A 20,436-nucleotide genomic window follows, 5' to 3' on the forward strand; every position below is an offset into this window, starting at 1 on the left:
TGTTAATGGCAAGGTAAAACAATGCATATTCCTCTCCAAGGATCTTATAAGTTTGAACACTTAAAAGATGCCACAAAGCATGATAGCATTACAAGACTGTGACAAAGAATACACTTTCCTAGGATCCTTATTTAGGTCCTTTACAACCAAATTGTGTATCTTGTCTTCTAAACATTGAAAACACTGTTAAATACATTCCCATGATGCATAAAAAAAGGAATCCATCATTCCATACTGTCTTTTAGGAAGGTTGGCAATGAGGTTTTAACAATGAAACAGTGACACACTGTCTTACAGTCTGTTTACACCTTTTCTTCTTGCATCCAACCAAGTCATGAGAGAGACAAGGATGGTAAAATGCAATTATGACTCTTTCCAACTTAATTCTTCTTCAACATTTCAAAGTACAGTGCTATGAACAACAAAGTACCATTCACACAACTTTAAGAATACCCAAGCCAAGTTGTTCACTTCACATACTTGCCATGGGCTTACAAACACTTGTGCATTGCTAGAAAAGGAAAATAGATGTACGATACAGTATGTACAAAGGATCCAACAAATTTCCTCAAAGCCATGGATGAAGAGACTTTGAAGAAATTAGGTCGACCATGAATGATCTTCCATTGGAACCACAAAACAATGCCTTTCTCAAGAGAACCCCAAACAAAACTTGTTCCAAATCACTACTCAAACATAAAATGAGATCACACCAATTAAAAATAGGAGTAGTATGGACTCATGAAGCCATGGTACAGACTGTACTCTCAAAAGTGCAGGAAACTAGTTAAAACTCACAAAAACAAGAGCAAAACAAGTATTTCTTTTACTTTTCCAACATGAACCACACATACAATGATGGGAACATGGTTTTTATACATGTGACAACTTATTGAAGCCTTTTTATGGACAGGTACAGGCTGGAACTAACCAAAACCACCAAAAATCACTTTTTTGCACTTTTTGACAACTTTTGACAACTTTTGTTGCTCAAAAAGTTGCATTTTGACTCCCGGTGACTTGGCACTCAAACCAATGACTCAAAATCATTAGAAACACTAAATAAACATTCTCCAATGCCTTTCAAGGCTTTACAATATCAAAAATTCAAAAAGGCTCATTTGGACCCAAAATTGACAGTTTTTGGTCCACTGAGCAAAAAAACAAAAATCTTGGAAACTCTTAAACAAAAATGAGTTCCAAACCTTATTACACCTCAAAAAAAACCTATTAAACCTACTAGAAACATAAAATAAACACACATGCTTGATTTGCAACAAAATGCTATACTTGCTAGGATTTGAGCATTCAGGTGCTCAGGTGGTCCTGCACCATACATGTAATGACTTAATTGAAGTGTTGTGTCTTACAGCTTGCAGATACTTATTCCACTTTTCACACACACATTTCTGGAACCCATCGTGGGGCTGAAGACTACATCTTTCAGCCTAAAAGACTAACTTTTTCTTATTTTTTAGATTTTTATTTTTTTGGATTTTTGTCCGTACAGTTACTGCAAAATATCATATGAGATTTCCCACATACCCGAATGACAAATTGCATGTATCGTACGATCTTGTATGAATTATCATACGACTCGATGAGAATTGTCATACGGTATTCCATATTTTTTTTGGGTTAAAAGAAAACTGCATTCTTCAGGTTCTTCATTGGATTTTGATCATACTAACGTTGACCCTGGCTTGTTGTCTGAGGAATTTTCACAGCCTAATCCTTTTTTTTTAGAATGCTTGTCGAAGAATATGCTTATCATACAAAAAAAATATGACTACTGATTTGTTGTCTTTGCAGGTTGCCTGAGGAGATTCAAGTAAACATTGTGTATTCTTTAAATTTATTTTTAAGCACCTAAATTGCTATTTGGTTAATGAACAAATCTATCTTTTGTTTTTTAAGAAAATTCTGAGACGTAGGAGAGTATGCTCTTGTCTGCACAGACAATCAGAAATCCAGACCCTTGAGGCTTTTTCTAAGTTTGAGATTTGTGTACCTTTAGCGGGCCTGTCACAGTGGGAAAAAGTAATCACCCTATGAGAATGACCCAAGTGAGTACAGCCAGACCTGGGCATTCTAACTCACTATAATAAATAGGCCTCTGGTTGATTAAAGTCTTAGAGGATGAGATTATTTGAGTTTTCTCTTTGAGATCTCTCATATCGAGCATTTTGTAGGGCCTCATAGTATCAATCACATTTATGTGACTACAAATTGTTTCGGTACCTTGTTGGGCTATAGGCCTCAATTATGCTTGCGTGACTTCAAGGGGTGATTTCAAATAGAATTCTTGACTAAGAACTATAAGATAGAGGCTACCTAGTTCACCTCCGAAAGGGGGGATAATCTTTGTGCAAGAGAGATAGAAACTCTCCCAAGATGCTTGCCATTTCATGCCCCCATTAGCGTTTGGAGTCGGCCATTACAACATTGAGAATCCATTGCGTGAGACTCAGCAGTCATATTCTGATTATCTATTGGGTGTGTACCTGAGTTTGCAAGCAAAGGTTTTCTTCTCTCACCAATTTCCATAGGGTTAGCATGCTATGATTGAATTCATTATACATATTGCATGTTTACTGTGTTTTCATCCCTGAAACTGAAACTGGAATACCAAAACTGGAGAAAACAATAAACAACTCAATGGTCAAAACTCTATCCATATCAAAAACTAGTCTATCTTAGTCATCAAAACTCTATCAGTATCAAAAACTAGTCTACATGAGCTATCAAAAACTTAGTCCATCTCAAAGCTGGTCATTGTCAGTCATTGAAAACTCTATCTATCCGAATTTTATCTCTATCTAGTAAACTGTCGTATGAGTCTTCTAATTTATCAACCTACTACATAACTAGTTTCATATGAAATTTCATCAAGCCTTATAGTTTGTCATCTGACCTTGAATTAGTTGTCATACGAGATCTGATAAACTTTTGTCCTTCGTAGGGAAGTATCGTCTAAGCCCTTGTCCTGTGTCATATGAGAAAACATCACATACATTAGTTTGTCATCTGAGGTATACCCTTCTATCGTACGAACCTAGACAACAACTCATATGAAATACTATTTTGATTGTCCCGAAGCTATCAAACTGTCGTCTGGTTCTGTAAACCCTGTCGTACGAATCCCTAATTTTGTTAGTCCAGAATAGTCAAACTTGCCTAAAACAATCTACAATGAGCATAAAACTAGTTATCATCATCCTGAGCATAAATGAATCTAAAAGTGTACCTCTGTTGTTGTGTTGCATGATTTTGTAGATCATGTTTCAGCTAGTTCAATCAACTACTTATCAAACTTAAGTCACGTAGACAACGTATTACATAGGATAGATCATTCCTGAAACCAGAATAAGTCTTAGTCACTTCTCTCAAATCAAACTAGGTAACTTAGATCACGTCTTACACGAGATAGATCTTTCCTCAAACTAGACTAAATCTTAGTTGCTTCTCTCAATCAATATGTTAAACGAACAAACTAGCTCCAAATTTGATCTTGACTTCTGCATCAAAAATAGCTCTAGGTCACATCAGTTAATAAAAATGCCTACTCAAACCAGAAGTGGTCGTAAGAAAGCTGACAAAGGAAAAGGACCATCCTTTTCATATCAGGATAATCCATTTTACGTAGAGGACCCTATTACTAATAAACCTTCATCATCAGATATATCGGTTTATGATCAACCCTTGTCTCCCACCAAATCTGGAACAAAACAAGAAAGAGGAGCTGCTAAACTCAATGCTTATGATGATCTCAGTATCCATGCTACTAAATATGATTCCTCATCAAAAAAATATGAAGCCTTTGAACCTACCAAAACTGATATTCATAATGGTCAAAAGGATCAAGATTTCCGAAAAATGATAAAGGTTATCATGGTTAGAGAAAAAGAAGACTATTTTCTAGAACTACCAAAGCAAGGCGATAAACTTCCTACTAGTTATAATGTTGAGGCCCTCATCACTAAAGAGGAAGAGACACCCTTAGTAATGGTAAACAAACAATTACAAGCATTATGGACTGAGATCATAAAACTAAAAAACAAGGATAAATCATCAAAACAATATTCTCTGGACACGATATGCCCATTTTCATTTGATAAAAACCTTTACATGCCTTCATTTCCTTCATGAGTGGAGATTCCAAAATTTGACAAATATGATGGCAACTCAGATCCTCAAGACCATGTCAGATAATTTTGTGTTTTATGTATGGAGTTCATGCATGAACAAACATATCTCATGCACCTTTTCCTGAGAAGTTTAGGAGGGCAAGCTATGGAATGGTTCTCAAGCCTACCTATGGGAATAATTTTTTTTGAAGAATGAATCCAATTGTTTCTACAACAATACTCCTATAAAATTTGTCATCTATTCACTATGATTGAGCTTTACAATACCAAACAGAAAATAGGAGAGCCCTTTCTCACTTTCCTCCAATGTTGGAGAAAGATGTTCTCTAGATATTAATGATCTATTCCAGATTCTGAGAAGATGGATATCTTCATCAACAACTTGATCCCAAAATTGAAATACAGTATCCAAATGCAAGTATACCTTTCATTCAACAAAATGGTAGACAGTTCCCTTAGAATGGATGATGTGCTTATAAAGAAATTAAACATCTCACATTGGAAAGAAACACAACAAGGTTCTAGTTCCAAAGAAAAGAACAAATATTGGAAATATGGCAAAGACAACAACAAAAATGTTGTTAATGATGGAGTGGTAGACACTGTTAAAGAAAAATCAAAATCCATGATATTTAATCTAGCTAGTGGCACACAAGCACTCAAAGCAGCTGAAACTGCAATAGAAAATCCTCTGAAGAAAGTAAAAGAGTGGTTTAGAGAGAAACCTTGGCTTTCAAAACCTAAACGCGACTTCACTCCTTTGCAATAATCATACTGTAGCGTCGTAAATTGTACGCACTTGCTAGGGTGGTACAATTTCACACCTAGTTTAGCACCCGCCTTGGCGCATTTTGTATTTTGCATTGCATTTCCCCTTTAGCACTTAATTAATTAAATTAATTAGGTCTAAGGTTCTATTTTATCATCTCCCATATCATAAAGTTGGGCCCTTTTCATTAAAGTGTGCCCCTTTCATTTTATTCCTCCAATACATCATTTAATCAAAAACCCTAATTAGGTCCTATTTTAACTTGGGGGCTTGATTTCGGGGGTCAAAACATCTCGAAATCACCTGTAACTTCGGGATTCTCTCTAAAATCATCATATCCGACGACCCTGAAAATTTGGTGAAAAGTTGTCAGGACCATGGCACCCGGAGTGCACATGGTCCCAGACATTTTTCTTGAAATTTTAGGAGCACGATCCAATCATAAAATAAAGCTTAACCCCAAGAAATTGGTGGGAGATTCAATCTCTAGGTTGGCCTAAAGTTGAAATTAAGACCTAGGGTTTCATACATACGAGCTCTCTTTCTTCATTTGAAAGGATCAAGATTTTGGGTTTCAAGGGCCTTCTATGCAGCGAAAGAGTAGATCTTTGAAGACTTCAACAACATTCAACATCCATCCATCAAGCATCCATCAATTTCATTCATCCATTTAGGGCTTCGAAGACATTGAAGAACAATAGGGGATTACCGACTGAAGATTGGCTTGTAGCCCTCCCTTGGGGTTGGGTATGATTTCATGTTGTTTTCATGTCTTTGCATAAGCTTCAATATATCACTTATTCATGCTTTAGATCACTTTGCATCTTGATTTAGAGCATTTACATTGTCATTTACAAGCAATTAGGGTTTACTTTCTAGGTTGCTCTAGTTTGCTTACTTGCATTTTAGGATCTTGCACACACACAAGATCTACACACACAACTTTTACTATACAACTTGGCTATTCGTGGAGGTGGGAATCACCAAATCGGGGGTTTGACTAAGGCAAAACCCTATATAGCTGCCCACCATACCCTTTTCAGATATAAGTGCAGGTTTCGGGATTCGGACGACGCCGCAAGTTGCAGATCCGAGAAAAGCAGGCCGAGACAACACTCCACACCAAGTTTCAGAGCAAAAGACCAGGACAGGGGCATGGGGTACCCTAGTCCTACCAGGACAGGGGCGCTGGGCGCCGTGGTCCTCCTGACAGACATCAGTTTTCAGCATTTTTGACAGCTTTTCAGGTTACAAAATAGCAGTTTCCAGAGCAGTTTCAGGGGCAGAATCAGGACAGTGGCGCCCACGCCCCCATCCCGAACATTTTCACTCAGATTTTGACTCCGGGTACACATTTTCATTCTTGTCTTATTCTTGTGTTTATAGCTTTCCATTGTTTAAGTTCAATTCTGCAATCTTGTTATTAGTTCATACTTGCACTTTGGGGTTAGGGATTGAACTTGCATCATTTTATCTATCATTTGCAACAAAGGAATAGAAATCCTAATAGGTAGCCCATGGCTCTCTCTTCCACAAAAAGAAGTAGCCAATTGTGTGATACCTCTAGGCCCTTTCGTATTCCACAAATGTGTGATTGAAAGTGAGATTAGGGCATGTTTCCTTAATGTCACTTTTTCTCCTACACATTTTGGTGAACCCGATGTGAATTCCAATCTTCTCTAATTCTGATCTATGTTTTCAAATTTGAGTGTTTATGCTATTTCAAATTCAAATTTGTATTTACAAGTTTTAATTTCTTGCAAGATTCAAAAATCTAGAGGAAATTTTTGCTAAAACCCTAATTTTTCAATTCAAAGTTGAACTTGTGGATAGCTTAATTGGGATCAATAATTTCAAATCTGATTTAGGGACTCATTTGAATCATAAATTTCATTTTCTAAATCTACATTCTAAGTGCTTTCATTGGTTAAAATTAAGCATTTCCTTCTATTTTGCATGTGTTATCACTTGAAAAAGGAAAATTGTTGTCATGATGCATTCATTTTATAGATGTGATAATGGGTTGGCTTCCCTTGTTTCAATTTTTCCTTCTCCTAAAGAACCTCCCCCCATCTATAACAACATTTTAGTGCCTGAAAGAGTTGCTACCAATCCCTTTGAGACTCTCCCATTCTCTAAGGATGAAGACTTTAAGAGTGATCTTGACAATTCTCCTAAAATGTGCCCTTCCTCTTTAGCTATCCTAGAGAAAGAGAATGATATCATAAACACCTTTCTTAATGTTACTTCACCTTCCCTACATGATGCCTCTCTAAGTGAAAAAGTATTGATGGACATTGACTTATTTTCTCCTAAAGTTGGTCCTTCCAATGGGGGCATGTTAGTGCAACAAGAGGTTATGAACACTTCTTTCAAAGATCTCCTTCCTAAGCATGAATCTTTGGAGAAATATGTTCATGTTCCTCCTAAAAAACACTCCCTTCATGAGGATCCTTTTGTGCAAGAAGATGACATTATCCCTACATTTCCTAGTGATGGCATTTCCTTTTCCAATAAAATTCCCACTAGAGATGATGAATTAATGATAAATGCTTACCCTTCTCCTAAAGTTTGTCTTACCCATAAGCATCCCTTAGAGAAAGAAGATGAAATAATAAGCAATTTCCTTAATTCTCTCTCCCCTAAAGATCATATTGAACATATTTTGAGGAAAGAGGATGAGTTTAACACATCTATTGATGCTCTCCCTCCTAAGGATGAGGAATTAATAAGCAATGTTATCTCCTCTCCCGAAATTGACAATACTTCAAACATTCCTTTCTCACCTTCCTTGAATCTCAATTATTATCCCTCTCCTCAACTTGGTTCTACTCGTAGGAAAACCCTAGTTCAAGGAAAGATGGTTAACATCTCTTTCGAAGATCTCCCTCTCAAAAGTGAGACTTTAGAGAGTAATTTTGATTCTTCTCCTAGAGAGTTTATTCCCCATGTAGATCCTTTGATGATAGAGGATGATATGACCTTTCCTAGTATTACGTTTCCTACTAGAACATCAATGCCTACCACTTGTCTCTCTCCTAAAATTGATTTAATTCATGATGAGATTTTAGTGCAAGAGAAGACTATCAACAATTCTTCCAATACTTTTGTTCATTCTTCTAAACCATCCTCAATCAATTTGATACATGTGAATGAAACACCTAACAAACCTCTCTTCACTATCCAAGGTGCTTGTCCTTCTCAAAATTCTCAACCTTTAAATAAGCCTATCTTAGTGGTTCAAGGTGGTTATGCTAATGATTCTTTTTGCACTCCTAAGAAACCTATTATTACTGTGCAAGGAGGTTATTCTACTAAGAGCCCTTATGAGTATGCTAAGCAACTGACTAGAGAGAGTTATCATGCGGTTGCCCATACCTATAACACAAGAAACAATAGGCAACCTAATCCTCCTCCAGTTATCCCAACTTCACTTCCTCCTTCTCAACCTATTCTTCCTCAAGCTCCATGTATTTCACAAGTTCTTGGTAAGGAATATGATCTCATAGAACAACTTAAAGCTACCCCTGCTAAGATATCCCTTTGGGATTTGATCCAAACTTCTTCCGCTCATCATGGAATGTTACAAGATGCCTTGAAAGACTTGAATGTTCCTCCACCTAATACATCTAGTAATATATTGTCTTTGGTTAGCTCTGTGATGAATCCTAAAGCTCAAATTGTGTTTACTCAAGATGAGTTGCCTAATAGTGAAATTCAATATCAATATGATCCCTTGATGATTGTGGTTATCATAAATGACACTGCTATAAGACAAACACTGGTAGATAATGGTTCTGGCCTTAATGTGTGTAGCATTAGTCTATTGCATAAGATGAATGTGGAAACATCCCTTATTGAGCCTGACTCTTGTCCCATTCGAGGCTTTGATAATGTGGCTAAGTCTTCATTAGGTATTATCACCTTACCCATCACAGTGGGACCTGTTACTTTGCCTACTACTATCCATGTTATGTCAGGAAATTTAACATACAACTTGTTATTAAGGAGACCTTGGATTCATAGTATGCAAGCTGTCCCCTCTACATTGCATAGACAAGTTAAATTTATTTATAACAATAAGACATATACCTTGATAGGTGATACTAATTTTCAAGCTTGTTTGCAAACATCTACTTCCAAAGGGAGTTCTTCTAAGCCTTCCTCTTTTAATGATGTCTCTTTAAACAAGATACCTATGAACAAATCATTACCCTCTAATAATCAAAATTCTTTGGATAAGCCTGAAGTTCCTGAAGAAGATTCTTCTCAACTTGAATCTACACATGAAAAGGCTTTTGAGCCTGAGAAGGTCCTCGCAGAAGATGATTGGGGATCTCTTGATTTCAATCCCACCTTCGTAGGTGAGTATAGGGTTCCTCCTAGAGAGCTTAAAGTTAAAAAGAAGGAAGAAACTAGAGATCAATCAATCTTACCTGAACCTATGAGCAATAATTTTGTGGCTACTTCTCAAACTTCTTCTCCTCACACCTCTAATTCTGAAGAATTTGATTCTTTGTCTTATGAAAAACCACCTTTTCTTTCTAAAATGGCTAATCGTTATGGTCATGGTTTTCATATTTTGGCTAAGAATGGCTATAGTGGAAATGGTTGTGGCACAAATGAAAAAGGAATTAAAGTTCCTTTAGAACATAACATGCATGAATATTCATTTGGACTTGGATATAATCTTTCTAAGCCCACCAAAGCATCTCAAAGACCATCTCTCAATGTGAATGCTATATTTAGTAGTGATGATGATCTCACTTCAACTAAATCATCTTCTACTTCTATCAACTCTCATTCCCCTCATAAGGAAATCTTGGCGATGAAAAAATATCTTTATGACTCCCCTCAAATTTCTAAATCCACTTATGAATCTTTATCTCCTATTCATCATAAAGTCCTTTCCTCCAGGGATAAGGCTCTAATAGATTACACTCATCCCTCTTCTAAGATTTCTCGTAACTTTCCTTCTTCAATTTTTATCATTTTATACATGTTTTTGATCTCACTTATGGTTGAGCATTTAGCATGTCATATTCAAATACCTCATTCAATCTATCATGTCTTTAAATAACATTAATGGCTATTATGTTGCTCATCATTATGTGACATTGGTAGCTCATTTACTGGGGGCTCATTGTCATTCATGATGGTACAATTTCAAGTGCAATCATATTTTTGAAGCAACATAATAGCCTAATTTTTCTATGTTATCTCTTGTTCCTATATGGTAATAGTGTGGAAATATTGATCACCTTTTCTTTAGAATCCTCTTTTCCTAGATATGGGAGAAGATGTGTATTCTCTTTCTTATCCTACCCACTTCTTGTGAGAAGAATTTTACATACACTAATGTCTTGCTGGCATGAGCTCATGTGAGTATGTAGTACATTTTGCTTATGTGTAAATCTCTCCCTAGAAGATTGTGTAAGTCCTTCTCATTGTCCTTATCCTTGGGAGGCAATGATCTTTTCTTATTTTTATCTAAGGATCCACTTTTTCCTATTTCATGGATGGTGTGAACTTTATTACTTGATGTTATTCCTTGTATGCATTTGTTGATTGTTCAAGGATTCTCTCTTACAAGAGGATTTAAGTCCTTGACTACAACCTCTTTTGCGCTTGGTAAAATACATCCATAATGAATTCACTCTCCCAATTGGGTTAAAAAAAGCGTCATCCTTCATTAAGAATCACTTTCACCTTGCAAAAGAAGGAAGTATTGCATTTTTTTTCTCTTCTTTGTCTTATTCTAGAAGATGTTATATTTGTCTAAGACAATTCCTCTCAGGGATAGGTTTCTTTTGTACAAAGATCTCTTCTCCTCTAAGGATCTCCTTTACACATACTACAAGATATCCCTTTTCAACTATCTTATCCTTGCTTAAAGAGTGCAAAACTCTCTTGCTTGGATCTATGACATTGTTGCATTTTTGGGGTATCTTCTTTTGTGATGAAGGTAGGTATCCTTGTTCTACTTTACTCATGATATAAACATTACACTTTTTGAGCAATGGGTCATTCTCGGAACTAGAGCACAGACTCTTAGAGTGAGATGTCTCCATTTTTCTCTTATGCAAGGTGATTATTCTCGGAACCAGAACACAGACTCTTAGAGTGAGATGTCACGCGTTTGTACTATACATATACAGGTTGTAGCATACTCAGGCATAGACTCCTATGAGGTGCTTCTAACCTCACTTACACACACATGCACGAGGTTGAGTGGAACTAGCGGCATAAGGTTAGACTTTCTCACTCTCCTCCCTTACATGGATCACCTAGACAGACTCTGGGGGCTAGTTTTCCATGTGCTTTTTCCAATGGATCACCTAGACAAGATCTAGGGGCGAGAAGTCCATGTTTTCTCTCTCATTATTCTTTTCATGGATCACCAATGTGTGTATTCATGCTGCTTTTTCCTTTCTTTTCTTCTCTTTGCATTTTGTTTCCATTTACATCCTTCATCTTGTGTTAGAGAACTCTCAAATCCTCACACTCTTTGTTGTGTTGAAATTGAGATTTAGTCGTCTTTCTTACCAAATGATTCTCCATTAGTTTTTATCAAATCTTCTTGTGAGCATTTGTCATCAATATTCTTTAACAATTCGAAGTGGTAAACATGATACCCTATTTCAGCTCACTAAAATTAGCAAGCCGAAACAGGGGGGGGCATATAGCTACCCTTGAATTTTCATCACCTTCCTTAGTAAGCATTATGTGATTTTGTGATCTAATGTGTGTTTTGTAGGGTGCGGCTCCTAACTGTGTACTGCAGATACCGCTGGGGGCTTCGTCCGATGACTTATGGATATATCCTTTTTCAAATAATGTTTACTTTTCTGTACTTTAGCTTGCATATACACGTAGTGTTCATATGACCGCTAAAGTGGGGACTAAATGTAGCGTCGTAAATTGTACGTACTTGGCAGGGTGGTACAATTTCACACCTAGTTTAGCACCCGCCTTGGCGCATTTTGCATTTTGCATTGCATTTCCCCTTTAGCACTTAATTAATTAAATTAATTAGGTCTAAGGTTCTATTTTATCATCTCCCATATCATAAAGTTGGGCCCTTTTCATTAAAGTGTGCCCCTTTCATTTTATTCCTCCAATACATCATTTAATCAAAAACCCTAATTAGGTCCTATTTTTAACTTGGGGGCTTGATTTCGGGGGTCAAAACATCTCAAAATCACCTGTAACTTCGGGATTCTCTCTAAAATCATCATATCCGACGACCTTGAAAATTTGGTGAAAAGTTGTCAGGACCATGGCGCCCGGAGTGCACATGGTCCCGGACATTTTTCCCGAAATTTTAGGAGCACAATCCAATCATAAAATAAAGCTTAACCCCAAGAAATTGGCAGGAGATTCAATCTCTAGGTTGGCCTAAAGTTGAAATTAAGACCTAGGGTTTCATACATAAGAGCTCTCTTTCTTCATTTGAAAGGATCAAGATTTTGGGTTTCAAGGGCCTTCTATGCAGCGAAAGAGAAGATCTTTGAAGACTTCAACAACATTCAACATCCATCCATCAAGCATCCATCAATTTCATTCATCCATTTAGGGCTTTGAAGACATTGAAGAACAATAGGGGATTACTGACTGAAGATTGGCTTGTAGCCCTCCCTTGGGGTTGGGTATGATTTCGTGTTGTTTTCATGTCTTTGCATAAGCTTCAATATATCACTTATTCATGATTTAGATCACTTTGCATCTTGATTTAGAGCATTTACATTGTCATTTACAAGCAATTAGGGTTTACTTTCTAGGTTGCTCTAGTTTGCTTACTTGCATTTTAGGATCTTGCACACACACAAGATCTGCACACACAACTTTTACTATACAACTTGGCTATTCATGGAGGTGGGAATCACCAAAGTGGGGGTTTGACTAAGGCAAAACCCTATATATTCGCCCACCATACCCTTTTCAGATATAAGTGCAGGTTTCGGGATTCGGACGACGCCGCAAGTTGCAGATCCGGGAAAAGCAGGCCGAGACAACACTCCACACCATCTTTCAGAGCAAAAGACCAGGACAGGGGCGTGGGGCACCCTGGTCCTACCAGGACAGGGGCGCTGGGCGCCCTGGTCCTCCTGACAGACAACAGTTTTCAGCATTTTTGACAGCTTTTCAGGTTACAAAATAGCAGTTTCCAGAGCAGTTTCAGGGGCAGAATCAGGACAGTGGCGCCCACGCCCCCGTCCCGAACATTTTCACTCAGATTTTGACTCCGGGTACGCATTTTCATTCTTGTCTTATTCTTGTGTTTATAGCTTTCCATTGTTTAAGTTCAATTCTGCAATCTTGTTATTAGTTCATACTTGCACTTTGGGGTTAGGGATTGAACTTGCATCATTTTATCTATCATTTGCAACAAAGGAATAGAAATCCTAATAGGTAGCCTATGGCTCTCTCTTCCACAAAAAGAAGTAGCCAATTGTGTGATACCTCTAGGCTCTTTTGTATTCCACAAATGTGTGATTGAAAGTGAGATTAGGGCATGTTTGCTTAGTGTCACTTTTTCTCCTACACACATAGAAATCCACTTTCAAAACTTTATTGGCAAATGATCTGATAACCTTACCGGAGAATTCTAGGCCATATGATCCCGAAGTCAAACCAAAATGGTGGAGAGAGAACGAATACTGCGAATACTATCGAAACAAAGGTCATAACACAAACAAATGCATGAAGCTTAATCATGAGATTCGAGATCTCATTGATGCTAACAAAATTGTTGTGGGAAATCACACAACTAATGTTGATCAAAAAGCTTTTAAAGATCCCTTACTTGTTTATGAACAAGGTGATTCCTCAAAGTCAAAAGGAGGTGCCAAAGTTAATTACACCTATGCCAACAATGACAATGTGATCAACATGATTGAGTCTTCCCAACCCGAATATTGCAATGTGATCATAATATAAACAAAAGGAATCACAAAATGCAAATGTTGTGACCTACGCTCAAAAGAAAGTCACTCTCCAAGGAGCTAGTTCTTCAACTCCTGCTCAAACAACATCAAATCTACCAACTTCTTCAAACAGACAAACAGATACAACCATGGCTAAATCCAAACAAATGGCTTCATCATTCTCTCCTGGTTATAGCATTGCTGAATAATTGAAAAGAACGAACTCTCAAATCTCCATCTTTGAATTGCTCAAAATCTCTTATGCTCATAAAGAGATCCTGGACAAAGCGTTGCTCACAACTAATTTCCCAAAAGATTTAAATATCGATCGGTTTCAATCTATGGTGGGTCACCTGACTTCGCCTCATTATCTTACCTTCTCTAAAGAACATGCTAACTCACTGAATCACCCACATAACCAGCCATTGCACATTGAAGCTATGATCCATAAACACAAAGTTAAATGTGTTTTGATAGATGGAGGCACTGGGTTGAATATTTGTACCTATAATCTGCTTACACAATTGGGCTTTTTTGAAAATGTCATTGATCCGACCAAGAAAATAACAATCAAAGCTTATGATGAAGAAGAAAGAACCTCTAAAGGTCTGGTATTATTATCGATCAGGGTAGGACCTGTAGAAAGAGATGTTATTTTCTAGGTGCTTGATCTTCCTCTGTCATACAACATCTTGTTGGGCAAGCCATGGATTCACGAAATGAAGGCAGTTCCATCTACATATCATCAGTGCTTAAAATCATCTTATAATGGAGTTGAAGTCAATATTCCTGCTGATACAAACTCCCCCAATAATGCATTGACAAAAAGTGCTGATACCTTTGTGATAGTTCTGATACTTAATGTAAGTATAAATCCAATAGCCAACAAGATGAGAGGGGGGGATGAATCATACAAACTTAATCTTCCATGAAAACATCAGATTCAACCTCGGTAACATATACTTTAGTAATATAACCAAAACTGCTAAACATGCAAACTCAAAAGCATATAAACATCATATCACTCATAACACCAGATTTAATGTGGAAACCCAAATAGGGAAAAACCACTGTGGGATTTCGGACCCACTAAGAAACATACTCTTCTAGAGTATGCTCGGTTAAAAGCAAATCCTGTTAAAGATTACAAACACATTGCTAGATGTGACCTGGTTAAGGGATTTCCCTTAGATCTGTTAGGATCTTCACCTTGTTAGAAGTGACCTTGTTAAAGGATTTCAAACACTCAATCAGAATGTCACCTTGCTAGAGGGTTTTAAAAATAAGATTGTTAAGTTCACTCGGTTAAGAGATTTTCTATCACTTTCACAAAATAACAGTAATAAAAATCTATCTGCAACTTCACATCTAAAATGCTAAAGCAGATTCTTATTTGCTCAATACAATCTAGACATAGAACTAATCTTGTCCATCTGCTGGGCTTCTATACTCTGTTATTCAAATAGGTCTTCAAGCTTTTGTGCTCGGTAATCACTATGTAGCATCCCTATGCATACATTTGCCCACATACATTGTTTATCAACAACTCCCTATTTATAAACAATTAGCTAATCGCTTAATCTCTTTGATCACATTTCCCATGATCAATCATAGCCATTAGATCTTCAATCTTGTCCAGGTTCAATGTATCCTTTGATCTGAAAAATGTTTTACCCCTCTTAGGAACTTGCATACATTTCTTGGAACTTGTGCTAGGGTAATGCGGTTCAATCTGCACTATAGATCTTCATGCTGATTTTCCTTTGCCATAGATTCATTAACAAACTTCATGCACAACATACCAATCATTTAATCAATTCTAGCTCATCAGCTTCCTTCATTAAATTAACCATTTAATGTATTCTATTACAGCTCGATTACAACTCGGTAACAAATCGGTAACAACTCGATAACAACTCGGTGAATACTAAACTTCACTCGGTAGACATTCCGCCTTCATTAACCGATAGCGATAACCTTAGGGTTTACCGACTAGGTTCTTTGCTCAGTAACATAGTATAGTATTAACCTTACAATTTACAACATATGTATATGTTAAAACAATCTAAACATCATGATCTCATCATTGTCTGACTCGATAATAGTTGCCCATTTAATACCTTATTCATCCCCTTATTCATCATATTCTTTCTGTGTCTTTTACTGACATCTTTATACTCATCAAATCATACTTCTCAAGATATGGCAACATCATACTGAATTAGAAAATCAATTTCTTGACATCAATGACAAAATAATAATATTAAGACAGTAAATCATCCTTAATCAGTTATATCCATAATCATCAACAACCTTCTCAACATCCTTATTGAAATGCCAACAAATTCCCATTGTCTGTTATAATGCCAAATGCCAACAATCTCCCCCTTTGGCATTGATGGAAAAACCAATTAATTTGACCTAATTGATTTGGATTGCTATGAGTTGTTTGTGAGATTCTGAAATGCTCTCTTCCTGTCATCAGAATTCTCCCCCATACATTAGACTTCTCCTCTTTTCTTAGTCTTTCTTTTCTGCTTTTTTTTTTTTCAGTCTTCTCAGTCTTTTCCAGTCTTTTCCAGTCTTCTCCCCCTTTGACAACAATGCCAAAAAGTAAAGAATTAAGACATAATTTCTTTCTGTATGAAGTGAATTTCTGCTATAATGTGTCAACTTAGTCTCAGTCAGAGCATTTTGTCTTCAATTCCTATTTCCTATATTGTATCCTGCATTATTTCCTATACACCTTTAGAAAACATCCTAAAGTGTGTAAATCAACATCAACTCTTAAAAGATATTCGATAGAGTCATCGAATTGATGCTTTCGCCGAACTCAGTCAGTGAGTAGAAGATAGGGGTAGGACCCCTAACTTACTTCTGAGATAATCAAAAGTGTCCCTTGGTAGTGGCTTGGTGAAGATATCTGCTATTTGTTCCTTTGTGCTAACATACTCCAACACCACTTTCTTCTCTTGAGCTTCTTCTCTAAGATAATGATATTTGATAGAGATGTGCTTTGTCTTAGAGTGCATAACATGATTTTTTGAAATGTTAATGGCACTAGTATTGTCACAGAATATAGTTACTAGTTCATTAACTTTCTCATTTATACCTTCCAATAGTTGTTTGATCCATGCTATGTTGGTACAATTCAATGCTGTAGCAACGCATTCAGCTTCTACTATTGACTGCGAAACACATCCTTATTTCTTGCTAAGCCAACTCACTAGTCTTTCTCCTAAAAAGAAAGCTCCTCCACTTGTGCTTTTCCTGTCATCAATGTTGCCTGCCCAATCAGCATCAATATAAACTTTTAAATCAAAATCATTTCCTTTCTGATATACTAAGCCATAATCCTTGGTGCCTTTCAAGTATCTAAAAATTCTCTTGATTGCTATCATGTGTGTTTCCTTAGGATCTGTAGAGAATCTTGCAACTATGCCTACTACATGTGCTATGTCTAGTCTATTGTGAACAACATATTGTAGCTTTCCAATCATGGATCGGTAAAGTGTCTCATCAATAGATGAAGATTCATCATTTTTTGATAGTTTACAGTTGGTAGTCATATGAGTACTTACTGGTTTTGAATCCTCCATTCCAAATTTCTTCAAGATTTCCTTTATGTATTTGGATTGAGCAATGAAAATCTCATTTTTCATTTGTAGTATCTATAAACCTATCAAATACTTTATCTCACCGATTAATGACATCTCAAATTCTTTGCTCATTTCATTTCCAAAGTTCTTGCATAAAGAGTCATTTCCACAAAATATAATATCATCAACAAATATGGCTGAGATCAGTATTCCATTTTCATCATTCTTCATGTACATATTGTTGCTCTCACTTGTCCTTATAAAACCAATCTTAATCAAATAAGAGAGCAATCTTTCATACCATGCTCTAGGTGCTTGTTTCAGACCATATAACGCTTTGTTCAATTTACATACCTGATCTTTACTCTTGTCTTCAACAAATCCTTCAGGTTGTTCAATAAAAACTTCTTCTTTTAATATTCCATTTAGAAATTCAGATTTGACATCCATTTGATATACCTTGAAGTATTTGAAAGCAACATATACCAACAATGTTCTTACTCCTTCAAGTCTAGCCATAGGTGCAAAAGTTTCATCATAATCAATTCCTTCTTCTTGAGCATAACCTTTGCATACTAGTCTTGCTTTATTTCGAATGACATCACCTTGTTCATTTAGCTTGTTAATGAAAATCCACTTTGTACCGATTACATTTTTGTCCTTTGGTCTTGGGATTAGTGTCCATGTGTCATTCTTCTTGATTTGATCAATCTCTTCTGTCATAGCATTTATCCAATCTTCACTGTTAAATGCCTCTTTCACTATTCTCGGTTCAAATTCAGATATTAGACATGTGTTCTGTCTTAGTTTGTTCCTTGTCATCACCGGATCATCCTTATCTCCTATAATCTGACTTGGTGCATGATGTCTTCTAACATACTTGGCTAGTACAGGCTCGGTAGGCTCTGTATGATCTTCTTCATCACTCGGTAACTGGATATTCTCTTCATTTTCTTCAACAGTTTTCTCGGTAGGACTTGTCGGTTGAACATAGACAAATTCATCATAATCTTCTGGTTCTTTGGAATTTCCTTCATCATTTCTTTGTGCAAATTCATCAATTTTCACATTTGCACTTTCTACTATTTTGTTAGATGATTTGATCAGACATTTAAATGCTTTGCTTCTAGAAGAACAACCTAGAAATGTTCCTTCTTCACTTTTCTGATCAAACTTTCTATTTCTATCATCTTTGTGTACATAGCATCTACTTCCAAAAATTTAAAAATAACTTACATTAGGTTTCTTGTCATACCAGATTTCATATGGTGTCTTCAAAGTACCTTTCTTCAGTTGTACTCAGTTCAGGGTGTAAACTGCTGTGCTTATTGCTTCTCTCCAAAATGTTTGTGGCACTTTCTTTTCAATCATCAGGGTTCTCGCACAATCCACAATAGATCTATTTCTTCTCTCAGCAATTCCATTTTGTTGTGGAGTTCTCGGTGCAGAGACTTGTCTTTTAATACCATGATCATTGTAGAATAAGTTGTACTCATCAAATGTGAATTCTCCTTCTCTATCTGATCTAAGACATTTCAGTTGTCTTCCTATTTCATTTTCAACTCTTGCCTTGTACCATTTAAACATTTGAAAAGCTTCTGATTTTTCTTTTAAAAACATTACCGACATCATCCTTGAGTAATCATCCACAAATAATATGAAATATTTGTCACCATAATAACTTTGAACTTTCATAGGACCACAAAGATCAGTATGCACAAGATCTAAAATTCCCTTAGAAGTGTAAGACTTACTTGTAAAGCTTGATCTTGTCATTTTACCCATCTGGCATCCTCGGTACATAGCATTCTCAGGTTTTTCAAGACTTAGTAGACCTCTTACTCGGTGCTTCTTACTTATTTTGATCAGATTATCAAAATTTACATGACAAAACCTTTTATGCCATAACCAGGTATCATCTATCTTTGCATACAGACACTTGTTCCGAGTTGAGTCAAGGTGAAATGTATTGCCTTTTGTTTGTGTCCTGGTAGCAGCTAACTTTCCATGCTTGTCATGAACTTTGACAATTCCTTTTTAAAATTCTATTCGGTAACCTATATTGTTTAGCTGTGCTTCACTCAACAAATTGTATTTCAAACCTTCAACCCAATAAACATCATTGCATCTTGCATTTTCAAGAAGTGTTATAGATCCTTTACCTCTTATTGGACATGGTGCATCATTACCAAATCTTACATAGCCTCCATCATAATCTTCTAACATAACAAACTTGTGTTTATCACCTGTCATATGATGTGAGCATCTAGTATCTATGATCCAAGAATCATTAGTATTTATGTGAGATATTAGGGCTTTTTCTTCATACCTTTCTTCATCTGATCCATCTTTGATAGCCACATAAACTACTTCCTCTGTATCAGTTTCATCTAATTTGTCATCGTTGGATTCCTCATCGGCTATTAAGCATATCTTTCTATGTCTTCTTCTGAAGTCTTGGTGTCCTCTGTAATGATTATCTTTCTGTCTGTCATCTTGGTAATCTCTCTTTTCAGTAGAATCTTTGTCAGGACAGTTAGAAGCCATATGTCCTATTTTGTTACAATTGAAACATTTCAAAGGTAGTTTTCTTTTATACTTACCTTTGCCTCTCGGTAACCTTTTGGCTAATAGTGCTTCAAACTCTTCCTTCTTTCTGATTTCCTCATACAGTTTGTATACTTCCTCCATGTTCTTATGAAATCTTTCACTTGCTCCACTGTGACCTCCTTCAGAGTACTTGTACTTTCTTTCATTGTAATCATTAGATTCATCAAGATGAAAAGAACTAAATACAAATTCAATTTTATTTACCGAAGATCCACTATTATCAAAGTTACTTAACTCAAATACATGTAGCTTACCAACAGTAGCATCTAAAAAAACTGACATATTAGGTACAAACCTCAATTCATTGATTGCAGAGACTCGGATTGCATAAGCCGATAGAAGGGTTCTTAACAACTTACTTGTTATATCCTTTTCTTCAATAG

The sequence above is a fragment of the Cryptomeria japonica genome, chromosome 8 (assembly GCF_030272615.1).
Source record: "Cryptomeria japonica chromosome 8, Sugi_1.0, whole genome shotgun sequence".
Lineage (NCBI taxonomy): Eukaryota > Viridiplantae > Streptophyta > Pinopsida > Cupressales > Cupressaceae > Cryptomeria > Cryptomeria japonica.